The following is a 15288-nucleotide window of genomic DNA, read 5'->3' as shown; positions in this document are numbered from 1 at the left end:
AAATTAGTGTGTGCAGGATAAGATGTCTCAACAAGAAGGCTTCAGCACAGTACGTCCTCCCCTATTCAACGGGGATGACTTTTCGTACTGGAAGAGGAGAATGGAGGTCTACATGAAGACAGACTACGACCAATGGATGAGCGTCACAAAGGCTTACAAAATTCCAGTAGACAACTCCGGGAAAATAGTAGACCCTGAAGAATGGACAAATGATTTAAAGAAAAAGGCATCAATTGAAAACAAAGCCATCAATACTCTACACTGCGGACTAACACGAGAAGAACTGAACCGGGTCGGACCGCATGAAAACGCTAAGGAGCTTTGGGATAAACTGATCGAGCTGCACGAAGGAACAAGCGACGCGAAGGTAACAAAAAGAGATTTGCTGTTAAATAAAATTTTTAATATAAAAATGCAGGAAGGAGAAACGGCAAGTCAGCTCCACGCGAGGGTCAAAGATATCCTCAACGGTCTCCACGCGATAGGCCACCAAATGGAGAACCGAGACTTAATAAGGTACGCGTTAAATGCTTTTCCGCGAAATAATTTGTGGGCATCAATTGTAGATGCCTACAAAATTTCAAAAAATTTATCTAAATTAAAATTGGATGAACTCTTCTGTGAATTAGAACTTCATGAGCAAACTAACGCCGGGGTCGAGAAAGGTGTAGCTTTATTCGCAGGTTCCTCTAAAGAAAAGAAGAACAAACCCGAATCTGAAGAAGATTCCGATCAAGACTCTGAAGACGAAGAACACCTGGTGAACCTGGTAAGGAAAATGTTCACCAGGAAAAAGAGAAACTTCAGCAAACAGGATCTTCAGAAGATCAGTTCGCCAGCCGACTCAAGAAATGTCACATGTTTTGGATGTAACAAAAAGGGGCACTACAAGAACGAATGCCCAAGATTGAAACTTGACAAACCAAAGTCAACAAAGAAGAAAGCCCTCAAAGCAACATGGGACGATTCCTCCTCAGACGAATCGGAGGGAGAAAGGCAAAAGCACCAAAGTCACCTCGCGCTGATGGCTCGCGAAGCTGAAACGGAAGACGAATCAGAGGAATCGGAAGACGGGTCCGAACTCGAATCGAGCCACGAGTCCGCACTCGTTTCCGAAGGTTCCGAAGAGGTATACCTAAACTTAAATCGTAAATTCTTTAGAATTATCTCGTGTTTAAATAAAAAATTAGTTAAATTGGAAAATGAAAATAAATCGCTTCTTGAGGAAAATCAAAACCTCAAGGAACAATTAAAAAATTCGAATCCAACTCAAGACCGAACACTTGAGGAGGAGAATTTATCATTAAAAAATGAAATTAATAAGTTAAAAGAATTGTTGGAAAAATTCACAACAAGATCTAAAAATTTAGATTTAATTCTAAATAACCAAAAGGCATGCTATAATAAAACCGGACTTGGATATAAGTCAAATTCAAACAAAACCTTTAAATCATTATTAACCCAACACAAAGCAACTAAACAAGCTTGGGTCCCGAAAGCGTGCTTAACCACGCAAGTAGGACTCAATCAATTCTATGTACCTAAAGATAAAATACATTATAATAAATCAGATCAAAAACTAAAATATAAATTTAACTTAAAATCAAAATTCAAAACTCAACAAAATTTAGATTATCACCAAGTTGATTATAACTATAAAAAGAATCGACACAAACCCAAAATCTAAATTAATGGCCAATAATTCAGGGGGAGGCTCCAGAATAGCTGGCACCTCCAAAACTAACATACCCGACAGGGTAACCCAAAACAAACTAACCCGACAGGGTAATTAGGATTAGTTAAAAAGAGACCAAGTTTAACTTGACTCATGGTACTGGTGAAGTTTTTGGATGATAGTACGTTAGGGAAGCTTGGGCATCGCATGTCTAGAAAGATATGGCTTCGATCTGGTGCATTTGGCCAAGTGGAACTGACCGAAGCTACCCTTAAACGAATCATAACCAGTTAGACCAAGATTTAGTACTAAGTTCCGTGGATAGGACTATTCGGAAAACTTCGAAAGGTTGGTTACTTCTAATGATGTCCCTGTGACTCACCAAGCTTAGAAGTTTATCCGAAGAATGCCTATTTGTGGAAACCAAAACTAAATCTGAATCTAACACAAGTTAAACCAAGAGTCTGTAATCAAACCAATTTATCTCACAAAATCATAGGATTCCCTGATTGATAATGTAGATCGGGTGAGATGAATAAGGATTAAAAATTATTTTCAAAATCTTAACTTAAAAATTTTAATTTTAAACTTAAAAACTATTTTCAAAATTTTAACTTAAAAATTTTTATTTTAAACTTAAAAATTATTTTCAAAATTTTAATTATTTTCAAAATTTTAACTTAAAAATTTTTATTTTAAACTTAAAAATTATTTTCAAAATTTTAATTATTTTCAAAATTTTAACTTAAAAATTTTAATTTTAAACTTAAAAATTATTTTCAAAATCTTAACTTAAAAATTTTAATTTTAAACTTAAAAACTATTTTCAAAATTTTAACTTAAAAATTTTTATTTGAAACTTAAAAATTATTTTCAAAATCTTAACTTAAAAATTTTAATTTTTAATTTTAAACTTAAAAATTATTTTCAAAATTTTAATTATTTTCAAAATTTTAACTTAAAAAATTTTTTAAACTTAAAAATTATTTTCAAAATTTTAACTTAAAAATTTTAATTTTAAACTTAAAAATTAGTTTCAAAATTTTAACTTAAAATTTTTATTTTTAAACTTAAAAATTATTTTCAAAATTTCAACTTAAAAATTTTAATTTTAAACTTAAAAATTATTTTCAAAATTTTAACTTAAAAATTTGTTTTTAAAAATCATTTTCAAAATTTTAACTTAAAAATTTCAATTTTAAACTTAAAAATTATTTTCAAAACTTTAACTTAAAAATTTTAAAACTTAAATTAACTTCAAATTTTAATTTTTAAAAAAAAAAAAATCAACCCCGGGCGCCCGGAAAGGGTCCGGGCGCCCGGAGTCCCCTATAAATAAGGGGCAGCAGGCGCCCCCAACCTCTGCCCCACTCATTCTCACTTTTGCCAAGGTTCACTTTGAACCTCAGTGCGAAAGTACTCTAAATTAAAATTTTCGTGCGGTGAAGACGCTGTTGCGATTCAACCGAGGTCGTCAAATCTATATTTTTCGATGGCTCCTCGGTAAAATATTCTTCCCCTCTCTAAAATATTTTTTTTGTTGTCTTCTAAATTTTTTTTAATATTCTTTATATACAGTAGGAAACGAACAAATACTGGTGCTGGACCCTCCAATGCTAGTACAGACCCTAGGTTTCCCACAGACGAACTTAGGATTAAATTTGAGTCCACCATCTATAAGGCCATTAGGACTACCTGTATAGATAGAGCGTTCTTCCTAAGGTCATGTCCCTCTGCCTTAGAGGTTATAGGCCACTACAATTTAAGGAACCTTGTCGAATGTACCAGTCCAATAAACATAAGTCTATGTGCCGAATTTTGCAATAACCTAGTAAAAGTAGACGACTTCACCTATACCACTAGGGCAGCAGGCACTGATATCGTATTTTCCCCTACGACTATCCGAGAGTTTTTAGAGTTGCGTCCTTCTACTTGCCCCTTTTTGTGCTATCCTCCGAGGGATCTACCGTTCGACGATCCCTACTCACATATTACTCTCGATACGATGTATTCGTATTTTTTTGGGGGAGAGAGAGATCCCACTGTGACACAGTTTAGGTCAGTAGAACTTAGAGTCCAGGACTACGCTCTTTATAGGGTTGTAGTTCTTTGCATTTTACCACTGACCACTCGGGACATCGCTGTGATGCGCCCATTCCATTCATTCCTACTTTATGCCCTGATTCATAGGTTAGAGATTGACATTAGCCTACATATCTTCTCCACCATCATTTACTCAGCCGGATACGTGACTGACAGTCGTGTCCATATGCCATTTGGTCACATTCTGACAGCCTATATGTCCTCGCTGCACATTGATGTCACTAGAGGAGACGTTGCCCATATGACCGAGTTCGATGTTATATCCTCTCGGAACTTTTCCCTAGTCGGCATCCAGGTAGATAGAGATGACGGGACTATGACTTGGCGGAGGGGGGCACAGCACCAGCCCGATCTAGACGCACAGATGGACGAGTTCATGCTCGCACTATTTCCGGAGGAAGCCGCACCGGCTCCACCACCACCCCCAGCTCGAGCACCACGACACGCTCCCCGCACTCTAGCCGACCGTATGACCGGACTAGAGAGAGCCATGGCGAGTCTCCAGCAGGAGAACTCCGATTTTCATCGGGACATACGGCGAGAGGTTGCCGAGTTACGAGCTGCCGGGGACACCCGCCACACTGAGCTGATGGCACTTCTTCGATCCTTGGGATCTGGACCACCCCCTTCATCATCTCAGTAGCTTTAGTGATGACCTACTTCTGTAGCTACACTATTTGTAAAATATTTTGGATTTATCTAGTGACATTTCAAACTTACATTGAATATGTTCTATCTCAATAGACTAGGAAATTTCAAAAATACTTTCAAAAATGATTTTATCAACTTATAGGCTAAACTTGTTTGTTTTCAAAATTTCCATTTTTAGACTTTCAAAAACAGTTTTGGCCTTAGACTAGGTTTACATCCTTAGAAAGCATGTACCCATAGGACTAGTTTTTGAGCATCTCACCAACACCCTAGGGTTACCTTGCTTGTGTTTGACAAACATAGAAAAGGGTGAGATGCATAGGCCAACTGTCTAGACTTAAGATGCTTATTTCAGTGCATCAGTATAAGTCTGGACGTTAAATACAATTCAGATATTAATCAGATTAAAGTTCATCAGTCAAGTCAAACACTGACTGATCATAATTAACTTAATCTGACTAACCTAGTGAAAGCTACTATTTTCTGATAGTTAGTTAGTACCTAATTGGTTAGACAGCTGGTTAGAGTTAGGTATCAAATTCAGGGGGAGAAATATAACTACTTTAGTTTCCCAAATTGAATTTTAAACTTAATTTTGAAAATCAAAGTTTAAAAACAACTTGTTTAAAATTGTGAAATTCTTTTAACTCACAAACCTTTTTACCTAGTCTTTGAAAGCTGACCTTTTCAAATATCTTAAACCATACTTTTACACTTTGAAAATTTGATTTTGGAAAACAAATTTTACAAACAAATTCTAAAAATATGATCTTACTTTTACCAAACTCCTTTGAAAACTGAAAGTAAAGATTTAAATTTAACTTTACTTTGAAAAATGGTACTAAATCTAGTCCTTAAAACTTGAGTTTGACAATTTAATTTCAAAGCTAAGTTTTACAAACTAAGCTTCTCAAAATCATTTCTCTTGATTTTTGAAAATTGAATCTTTTACAAACTTAGTGTTGAAAAATAAATCAGTTTTGAAAAATATATTTTCTCAAACTTAGTTTTGAAAATTTGGTGTTAAAAACTTATGTTTGAAACTTTAGACCTTATACACTTATGATTGAAAATTAGAAAATCTACACTTCGCAATTTTTCAAAAGCTAAAGAACAAATGCGTTAAACAAGTTTTCAAAAAAACTTTAAACTCCCCCAAAGTCAAATTGATTTTTCTTGGTTTTAAAGATTGTACTGTTATCCTTGAATTTTGAACCAAACTCAGTTATTTTTCTTGATTAGGTAACTTAAACACTATATTTGTTTACCCTTGTTTTTTTTGATGAATGCCAAAGGGGGAGAAGGGTTAGGTGGTTAAGTTAGCTAAACCAAATTGAAAACACAAACTACCTTAAAAACCACACAAATGCATGACTTTAAATTTGTGCATATGCTTTCACTAACTTAACCAGGTTGTCATTCCATCAAAAAAGGGGAGATTGTTGGTGCGGGTAGCACTAACGGTCTAACCCAGGTTTTGATGAATGACAAGTAGGTTAAGTTAGTTGTGTTGTTGTCTGACACTTTGATCAAGTGTGCAGGAAAAGTCCAGCTAGGTCGACGGGCTGACCGGATAGCTGGCGAGAAGTCCAAGCGGGTCGACGGGCTGACCGGACGCTTGGCGAGAAGTCCAAGCGGGTCGACGGGCTGACCGGACGCTTGGCGAGAAGTCCAGCTAGGTCGACGGGCTGACCGGATAGCTGGCAAGAAGTCCAGACGGGTCGACGGGCTGACCGGACGTCTGGCAGGTAAGTGAGGTAAGTCACTGGAGGGGAGTGACTGCGAGGACGCGTTCCCGGGAAGGGAACATTAGGCGTCGATCCGGCTTAGATCCATTTCGGATATCTAAGTCGAGATCGTGACTAGATTCCGGTCTCCGAAAGACGGAATCTAAGTCATACTCTGGATGCTAATTCTTATTACTGAGTGTATCTGTAAAAATGTGCTAACAAACTGTGTTGCAGGGATTATTTGCCTCGGACTAACACTGTTTTGCAGGTAGAAAACAGTGGGGGTCCGGGCGCCCGGAATGGCTCCGGGCGCCCGGAGGTAAATTTTATCCCCAGGACGACGTTGACACTTGGAGCATGCTGGTTGGGAGTGTTACGTCACATTCCAGGCGCCCGGAGGGGATCCAGGCGCCCGGAGCAGCATATAAAAGAAGCCCCAGGCAGGAGCTTCAACATATCAGTCTTCTGAGAATTCTGAGTCCAATCACTCTGCTGCTCTGCGCTCCAACGACGTTCACAAAGCTCCGACGACTCACTCCGGCTCTCCTTTTAATTTATTGTTTGTCGGTTAGCTTTGTTTTCTTTCCTTTCATTAGCAATATTTGTACGTAAATTGTAATTATCCGAATTACTAGTGAATTGCCCAACGAAAGTACTCAAGGAGTACGGGCCTTCGAGTAGGAGTCGTCACAGGCTCCGAACGAAGTAAAAATCAACAGTGTTCATCTCTTTACTTCTTTACATTTCCGCTGCGTTTTCACTCGAGATTTTCGAATCGATATTCACCCCTCCCTCTATCGAATCCAACGGTCTTACAGATACTAGATGCATGTAATTGTGGTTGTTGCACTTGTTTGAGATATGCTTGTTGCATATGGTTGTCATGTTGCATACATGTCATTTGTTTTACATGTATATGCAGTCGTATTTATATTGCACAGGTGTCATGAGTGAGTTTGTTGCAGATCCGGTGAGTTTACTGATCATTGTACCATGTGTCGTCTCCAGATTAGGTATGTGTTTATCATCTTATCAGTTGTCGTATGCGCAATTTTGTATGTCAGTTATGAGCATTATACCATGTGAGATAGACTGATACTGGTAGTTGTGTTTATTGGATATGTTAGTATGATCATGTTCTTTATTTCCCTGCTGAGACTGTATACTTTTGATCTCCATGTTTATTTATAGTCCATGCACTATTCTGTCTATTACCCGCTGAGTTACCTATACTCACCACCGCATTTGTACATTTATGTTTTCAGGTAGCAGGTAGATGGTTGGTGTGTCGCTTGGAGTATCCTGTCTGCCGGGTCCTACGTCACATCCGATGATCGTTTCAAGTTTTGTATATGTTTTATTTATATTTGGTGTTTGTTGTATTTGGTGTGTTGTTGTATTTGTGATTATGGTTGTTGTATAAAGCCTAGCCGGCTAGCAGTGTGTTTGTGTTGGATTGTATGGGCTTTCTTTATCGTTTTCTGCTGTGTTGGTTTTTGATTACAACCTAGTGGGCTGTTAAATGTATATATAACTGCGTGGTTGTTTTTATTCTTATTCCAGCAGAGTGGGCTGGCTATATAGACTGCGTGGTTGTATGTATATTCCAGTCGCATGTGGTTGAGGTATATTTTGTTTGTACTTATGCTTCAGATTGTCACCGGTACAGGGAAGATGCTGCCGAAATTTTTCGGTAGGGACTCCTATGGGGCGTGACAATTCAGTGGTATCAGAGTAGGTACGATGCCTGTTATTCGTGTTTTTGGATTTCGTGTTTCTGTTCTTTTGATGTGACTTTTCGGGCTTTGGGACCAGACAGCAGCAGGACATCTCCAGGCTATAGGAGGAATGTTTGCATATTGTTATCATACATTTCTGTTGGTATATGTATTGTTGTCCATGATAGTTAGTTATGACATGTGGTAGTACTCTTTTGTTAGTACCTGTCTAGTTGTTTGTATCATGCATTTCATGTGTTGGGTCAATCACTGATCATGGTTGACCCTACGGAAGATCAAGGATTACAGTCTCGGGGGATTCATCATATCATACTACCAGTAGTGTTAATGTCTGCTACTACTGTTGGTTGATAGTTAGTGTCACATACCAGTTGTCTGTTACTATTAGTTGGGTTATGGATAGTATTTGTGTACTATTGTTGACTCTGTTAGTAGAGTATCGGTTTACTCTTGTTGGCTCGGTCATTCTAGGATTGATTTACCTGGTTGCTGGTATAGTTGGAGTTTGACTTATTTTAGTTGGTTTTGTGTTCCTGTTAGTTCGATCAGTAGAGCACTAATTTGGATTCTTTTAGTTCTGTCTGTAGAGGATTGATTTACCTAGGTTGACTTTGGTGGTTGGGTTTCGATTTACCTTAGTTAGTGTCATCAGTGGATGATTGATTTATTCTTGTTGGATCAGATAGTAGTTGACCGATTTATTTTGTTGGTCTGACTAGTAAGGGGGCTGACAAACTCTATATATTATAGGGATTCTAATCTTTGGGTTATTCATACTTGATTAGATATTTTGGGAGACACATTTGAGTACATGACTTGTATCATCGTGGAAAGGATTGAATTAGCCGTATACCATTATCGGCTTAGTCAGTCTATAGAGGATCGATGTATCCTATTTCATGGGGACCTTGACCATCGACTGTCTGTACCTAGTTGGATGACTTGGGGGGTACATTCGGGTAGGATACCCCTACTGTTGTCGAAAAGTGTAAAGCTATCTTCTTAACACTTATGAGATATCGCCGTTACTAGGGGTATAACTTGGAGAGTACATTTGGATATATGATTTGTACTGTCGTGAGAGAGTTGAAGTTAGCTGTTTAACTTTTACGTGACCCGGTACCATGTGAAAGGGGAAGCAGAGAATGATGTTTGGAGATTAGGACATCATTTAGTGTTCTCTTTGAGGTGTTTTGGAGAGAAAGTAGTTCTCTACCTCTTTCGGTAGCATGGTGGTTTATAAGGCGAAGAGACTCGCCTAACGTTGCTCTATTGGAGATCCTGATTCATAGATCGATTGGATATGATTACATATCCTTGATGTACCTAGAGATCTACGATCCGCAATGATACGGAGAAGGTGGTATTATTTGATTAGATTAGGAGGTTCGAGAAGTAGAGCGTCGATTGACAGTTATTTCAACTACCTATTTGGTGATAGTGCTCCTTTACCTTTGTGTGCATTGCTCGATACTAGAGGTTACTGAACCTCAGGGTGGAGCAATCGTAGTATGATGGGGTACAAGGTAATGGTTAGACGACTCCGCTAATGTTGTCCTTATCAGGTGGTTCAAGATTTGGACTATGTGATCATGTTACCAGGTCTTGTAGTTCATATCTCGGATCAGAGGATTCGATCTTTTATCGATATTTGTCGAGGGACATTTATAGGATGAGTATGAGAGTTATGGATATGCCCTCTTGATTGGTAGACTCTTAGTCAAGACGTGGAGTGACCCTTTGAACTTTGGTTTGACATTCCTCTACTGTGGATATTTGATTATCAGAAAAGATGAGATGATGAAATTTGGCAAACTTTTTGGATACATTTAGTTTGTTGGTAGTGAGTGTTGAAGGTTGGATGATTTTCTTTTACTCTATCTTTGTTTAGGGGACTATCTGGTATGATTGATTGATGTTAAGGATGATTGGAATTTGGTGGATATTGTGAGATCAGGTGTGGTGATATGTTATCTTTTGATGATCTATTAATGGATATTTAACTTGATGATCTATGATTTGGTGTTTAATGACTGATAGTGACATGGAGTATGGTATGTCTGTGATATTTATGGATTTGTTGATTTATAGTTGGTGATTAGATTACAGACTTGTTGTTGGGGATCTTATGGTTGAGTGAGCCTGTTGTCCTTGGCGTTACCATTTGGGCATACAGTGCCCTAGATGTTTATGTTGACTTGATGTATTGGGTATTCGTAGGGTGGTTGGATTAGTTTTCATTGTCTTCATTGACGATGTTGTGATCTATTCCCGATCCGAGGTGGATCACGTACACCAGCTTCGCATAGTTCTAGAGATGTTTTGACGGGAACATCTATATGTGAAGTTTAGTAGTATGTATTGTAATTGTCTTCTATGAGATATCTGGGACACGTTGTCTTTAGTAGCGGGATATTAGAGGATTCACAAGAGATAGGGGTTGTTACTAGTTAGGAGTAGTCGTAGTCTATATAGGAGACATGCAGTTTCCTTGTTTTGGCTCGATATTACTGGAGATTTGGTTGAGGGTTTTCTCTAACATTGTTTTGTCGTTGACTGAACTGTTTAGGAGGGGTATGGAATTTTCATGGATAGATGCTTACGATATCAATTTCAGATGTTGAAACAAAAAGTTGTTAACTGCACCGTCTTAGTTGTACTTTCTGGTGTAGACGGATTTGTACTATACACAGGTGTGGCATACCTAGGGTTTGGAGTAGTTCCGATGTAGCATGAGTGGACCAGTCTCATGCCAGTATACTGAATTATCTTGTGATGGGAATGAGATTATTTGATTTTCGTAGGAGATTATGTGTGTTTCTGAGTCACTTCTTATCCGGGAGGAGTTACTACAGGAAACACATTGTTCTGGATTTGTGGTACATCCGGGTGACACCTAATGTATAAAGACTTGAAGCGTTCCGATAATTGGAGTGACATGAGGAAAGACATCGCGGATTTGTAGCTTGATGTCTAATATGTCAGTAAGTGAAGGCTGAACATCAGAGATTAGTAGGATTATCTCCGTTGATTTGGACACTGGAGTGAAGTTGGGAGCATGTTATGACGGATTTTGTTGTGGGATTATCCAGGACATGGAGAGGATATTTTGATTTGGTTAATCATTGTTGGGTGACGACTTTGCTCCCTAGCTATCGATTTGTAGGGCAGATTCTTTTGGATTGAGTAGTAGGATAATACTCTAGAGAGATTATCGGACCTCATGGTACATCTCTGAGTGCTATATTGAATGGAGATCCGTGATTTTTTTTTTTCATCTTGGTTTTGACCGAGATTACAGCAGACTTTGGATTAGGAGTTTTGCTTTAATATAGATTTCTACTCTCAGACTGATGGATAGTTTGAGCTCCCTGTACAGATGTTGGAGGATCTGATGATAGTGGATTTTGGATTTTAGAAGTAGTTGATTTATCCAAATTTGGCTAGGTAGCGGTGTGGGAGTAGTAGATGCAGGGTGAACTCATAATCCACAGAGTCATCATTATTCACTTAGAGGTGAATGGTCATGATTGGAGATATCTTTATGATGTAGGTTGGAGTAGTTGATGAGGATGTGACTTAGTGATGATTCTTGAAGTGAGTGGTATATGAGTTTGTTGCTTGGATGTTATTTTTGGAGAAGGATCGCTTAGTCGACCAGTAAATTTAGGGACCAAATTTTTATTAGTGGGTAATTCCTATTATTTAAGAATAATAAATAGCAAAAATTGTATTTCGCAAGTCATTTTCTTTTATTTATTGCTAATTATTTGTATATGTTTGTTGAAGAAAATGAATTATGTAGCTATTGACTTTTGGTGCTAGCAAAATTAGAAAATTCTTTTATTTTAAAATTCAGATTTATCTGATCTACTGAGATAGACTTGAATTATTGAATTCAAGGAGGCGGAATTGAAAAGGACGAGCCAAGAAGGTTAAGTCCGGATGACGAACTGTCGAGTTGGGATGGTCGAGCTGAAAAGGATGAACTACCGAACTAGGAACGTTGAGTCAGGAGGCCGAGTTAGGAAGACTCAGCTAGCTGGGAAGGTTGACCTGCCAACTGACTGGGAGGTTGTTTCATTGACTAAGTCGAGAAGGTAGAGTCAGTACTCGGCAGTTGTGTGACTGAGTCAGGAAGGCCAAGCCGGGAAAGTTGAGTAACCGAGCGACTCTGGAAACTGAGTTAGGTGGCCGGGACGATTGGAAAGGATTAAGTCAAATAAATCTTTCAATACAATATCTCAAATATTCCCCACTTTCTAAAAAAAGGATTGGAAAGGATTGTCTAAAAATTCTAGAATCTCAGAAAAGTCATCTTAAAATTCTTCTATGAAACCAGCTCGTTCTGCATTAGCATATTGACAGCAGTCCTAAATGGCTAATAGTGAGCAAAAGTTTGGTTAATTAAATTGAATAAATCAACTTAACTTATTGGATTTTAAATTTTAATTTGATCATTTCTGTTTTTCCTCAAAAATTAGTTTTTTTGGTTAATTAGTTCCTTAAAAATGATTAAATCAAATAAACTAAAATATAAAAAATTGAACTGATAAATCTCCTATAATTCAATCATTATTTAAAAAAAATAATTTCAATTTTGATTAAATCAATTATTGTTAAAAAATTTAATTAATTCGGTTAATTCAATTTTCATTAATTTATATTTTATTTATTCAATTTTTATTAAAAAATTTATTTAATTTGTTTAATTTAAAAAATTAATTTATTTGATTTTAATTAATTTGATTTGATTCGATTAAATACTCAAGAATGACTTTTCAAATGAGTTGGATCTAATGATTATAACCGTTCATAATGGATAGATCGACTGTGTCGGTTGTAGAACTGGCTCCGGCCATTAGTATTGCCTCGTCGAGCACCATCCCACCAGTTAGCTTCAACTTTGGAGAATCCATACACAAGTATCTTTTGGTGTCAACCTAAGACATCAATGACTTTTTGAAAACTTTTGGCCCCCCAGACGAGTATGCTTTCCTTCACCTAGTAATCAGCGATGATTCCTCGGAGAGAATGATTTCATGCCTAAGCAGAGGTCAGAGCAGTACAAATTCAAGCCTCCCATTTCTACTTAAGGTCATTTGAGTAATTATTACGTCGAGTCCAATCGGATACGACTCATTTCGTGCCTATCAGGATGATTTGTGGGCTAGCTATGAAGATGGTGGATCAATCGGCGGCTAATGATTGCATTTCAACTTTCCATTTGAAAATTAAGTTGTTGTCGTTGCCTAGAACATTGGTGGAACCTGATCCATCAAAACCGTTGAAAAAGGGAGAATGAGAAGAAGCGATTTTGTGGAGTTGATAAAATCGGCACAGGCGGTGATGGCGTGAACAATGAGGGCAAAGGAGTCGAAGCAGCAGGACATGAGTAGCAGCGCCCTAAGAAAAAGATTTCAAGAATCAAGACGTCAAGTAAGAACTCGAAGTAATCGGTCGTCGCCATTTCTTCATCCTCCTGCAAATAATCAGACTTTCTTGATAGCAAGATTAAGACGAAAGCAATGTGATCGGGAGATGTGGCAGGAGAGGAGATGGTCAGAATTCTTAGCAGCAAGATCAAGGCGAAAGCAATGTCACCACAAAGATAAATAATGAGGTTGGAACTAATTCGATATAAGATATTAGTATCGAAAACTTCGGTATACAGAAAAACTATATCAATACCATACCAAAATTTAGATATACCAATTTTAGATATGGCATAAATATTATACCATCAAATTCAGAAATATACCGAATAATAAACTATTAAATTGATATCAATACCATATCAAAATTTTCAATGTACTAGATTTTAATATAATTCAATATATTTTGATACGGTATATACGATATATCAAATTTTTGATATTTTTCTCACCTCAAAACAATCATTTTTAAATAAGGAATCTTTTTGGATTTTTTAAATATTAATAATATTGAAATAATATTAATTATTTATATTATTTATTCAAAATAAATTATTTAGAAATAATAATTATGAGATACACAATTAAAAATAATAAGTGCTAATTTAGAAATTTCTTTATGGATGTTTTAGGATTTTTTTCTAAATTTTATAAGAGTCTTTGTATATGTTATGGGGATAAACAAGATAGAAGGGAAGTCTATTTTAGCAACCCTATTTAAACTAGGAAGTATTTAATTTTTTAGAGATATATTTATTTTACTTAACCCTATTCTCACGACTCTACCCTCACCAAGTCGCGCTCACGACTTTGCCCTCACTATGCCGTCCCGTGACACCTCGATCGCCGACGCCGCTTTCCTAACAAGTTATTGTCCTCCCTTCATGTGAGGCTAGGTCAGCAACGCTGACGCCGTCGACTGTTGTGGGAGCACCGATTTTCCCTTGCGATTTCTGCCCACACCGACCCACTTCTGTCCGACACCGCCTCACTGCCACTGCCAGTGATTGTTGTGTCAAATTAGGGGGTCACTGTTGGTTGTTGTGGACCATCACCCGAGACCTAGGGCGCGGCTGGTGTTAGAGTGTATACTAAAAGTCTAATTTTTGTATAAATATTTATTTTATAAATAAAAAATCACATTGGTCAAATGTCTACATTTATATGCTAAGTGTAGTTGTTCAATTAATTTATATTGTAGATAACATGGTGTGTGGTGTCACATATAGAAGATCATGTTATCAATTCCTTATAAATTATAAACAGTAGCTCACGACTAAGATGGAAAGGAACAAATCATTGGAATAGTCGTAGTGTAATTTGGTATTAGTTTATCTTAACTATAAAATTACACTAGTACATTCTGAGTGTATTGAGCAGGATCATTTAAGGTAAGTTCTTTTTATACTGACTGAATAAAAGAACAAGACCTTTGTTATTGTGGAAGTGTGTGCTCTTAATCCTGATATAATAACAAGCATATATATCTAGTATTTATTTCTTTGACTTATCAATGGATGAGATTTAGTTCGATAAATCAAGAGGCCCGATAAGTTGGGAAATGATATTATTTATAATGTGTGTTGTTGATTATAGAAGGAAACTGTGTCCTACTAATCTAGGTTGATAATGTCCCCAAGAGGAGCTCATAAAAATTGTCATGTAAACCCTGCAGGTGGACTTAGTCCGACATGACGATAAGATTGAGTGATACTACTTTTGGACTAGATATTAATTGAGTTGTCAATAACTCATTTAATTAGTGGGCATTTTATATTTTAAACACAGGGAGATTAACACACTCATGATAAGAAGGAGCCCAAAATGTAATTTGGGATTGGTGCGGTAGTTCAATAATAATTCTTTAGTAGTATGAATTATTATTGATGAAATTAAGTTGGGTGTTCAGGGCAAACACGGGAAGCTTAATTTCATCGGGAGACCAAAACCAATCC

Source organism: Zingiber officinale, chromosome 1B, assembly GCF_018446385.1.
Source record: "Zingiber officinale cultivar Zhangliang chromosome 1B, Zo_v1.1, whole genome shotgun sequence".
Classification (NCBI taxonomy): Eukaryota; Viridiplantae; Streptophyta; class Magnoliopsida; order Zingiberales; family Zingiberaceae; genus Zingiber; species Zingiber officinale.
The sequence above is the reverse complement of the archived record's forward strand: the minus strand, read 5'-3'. Positions refer to the sequence as shown.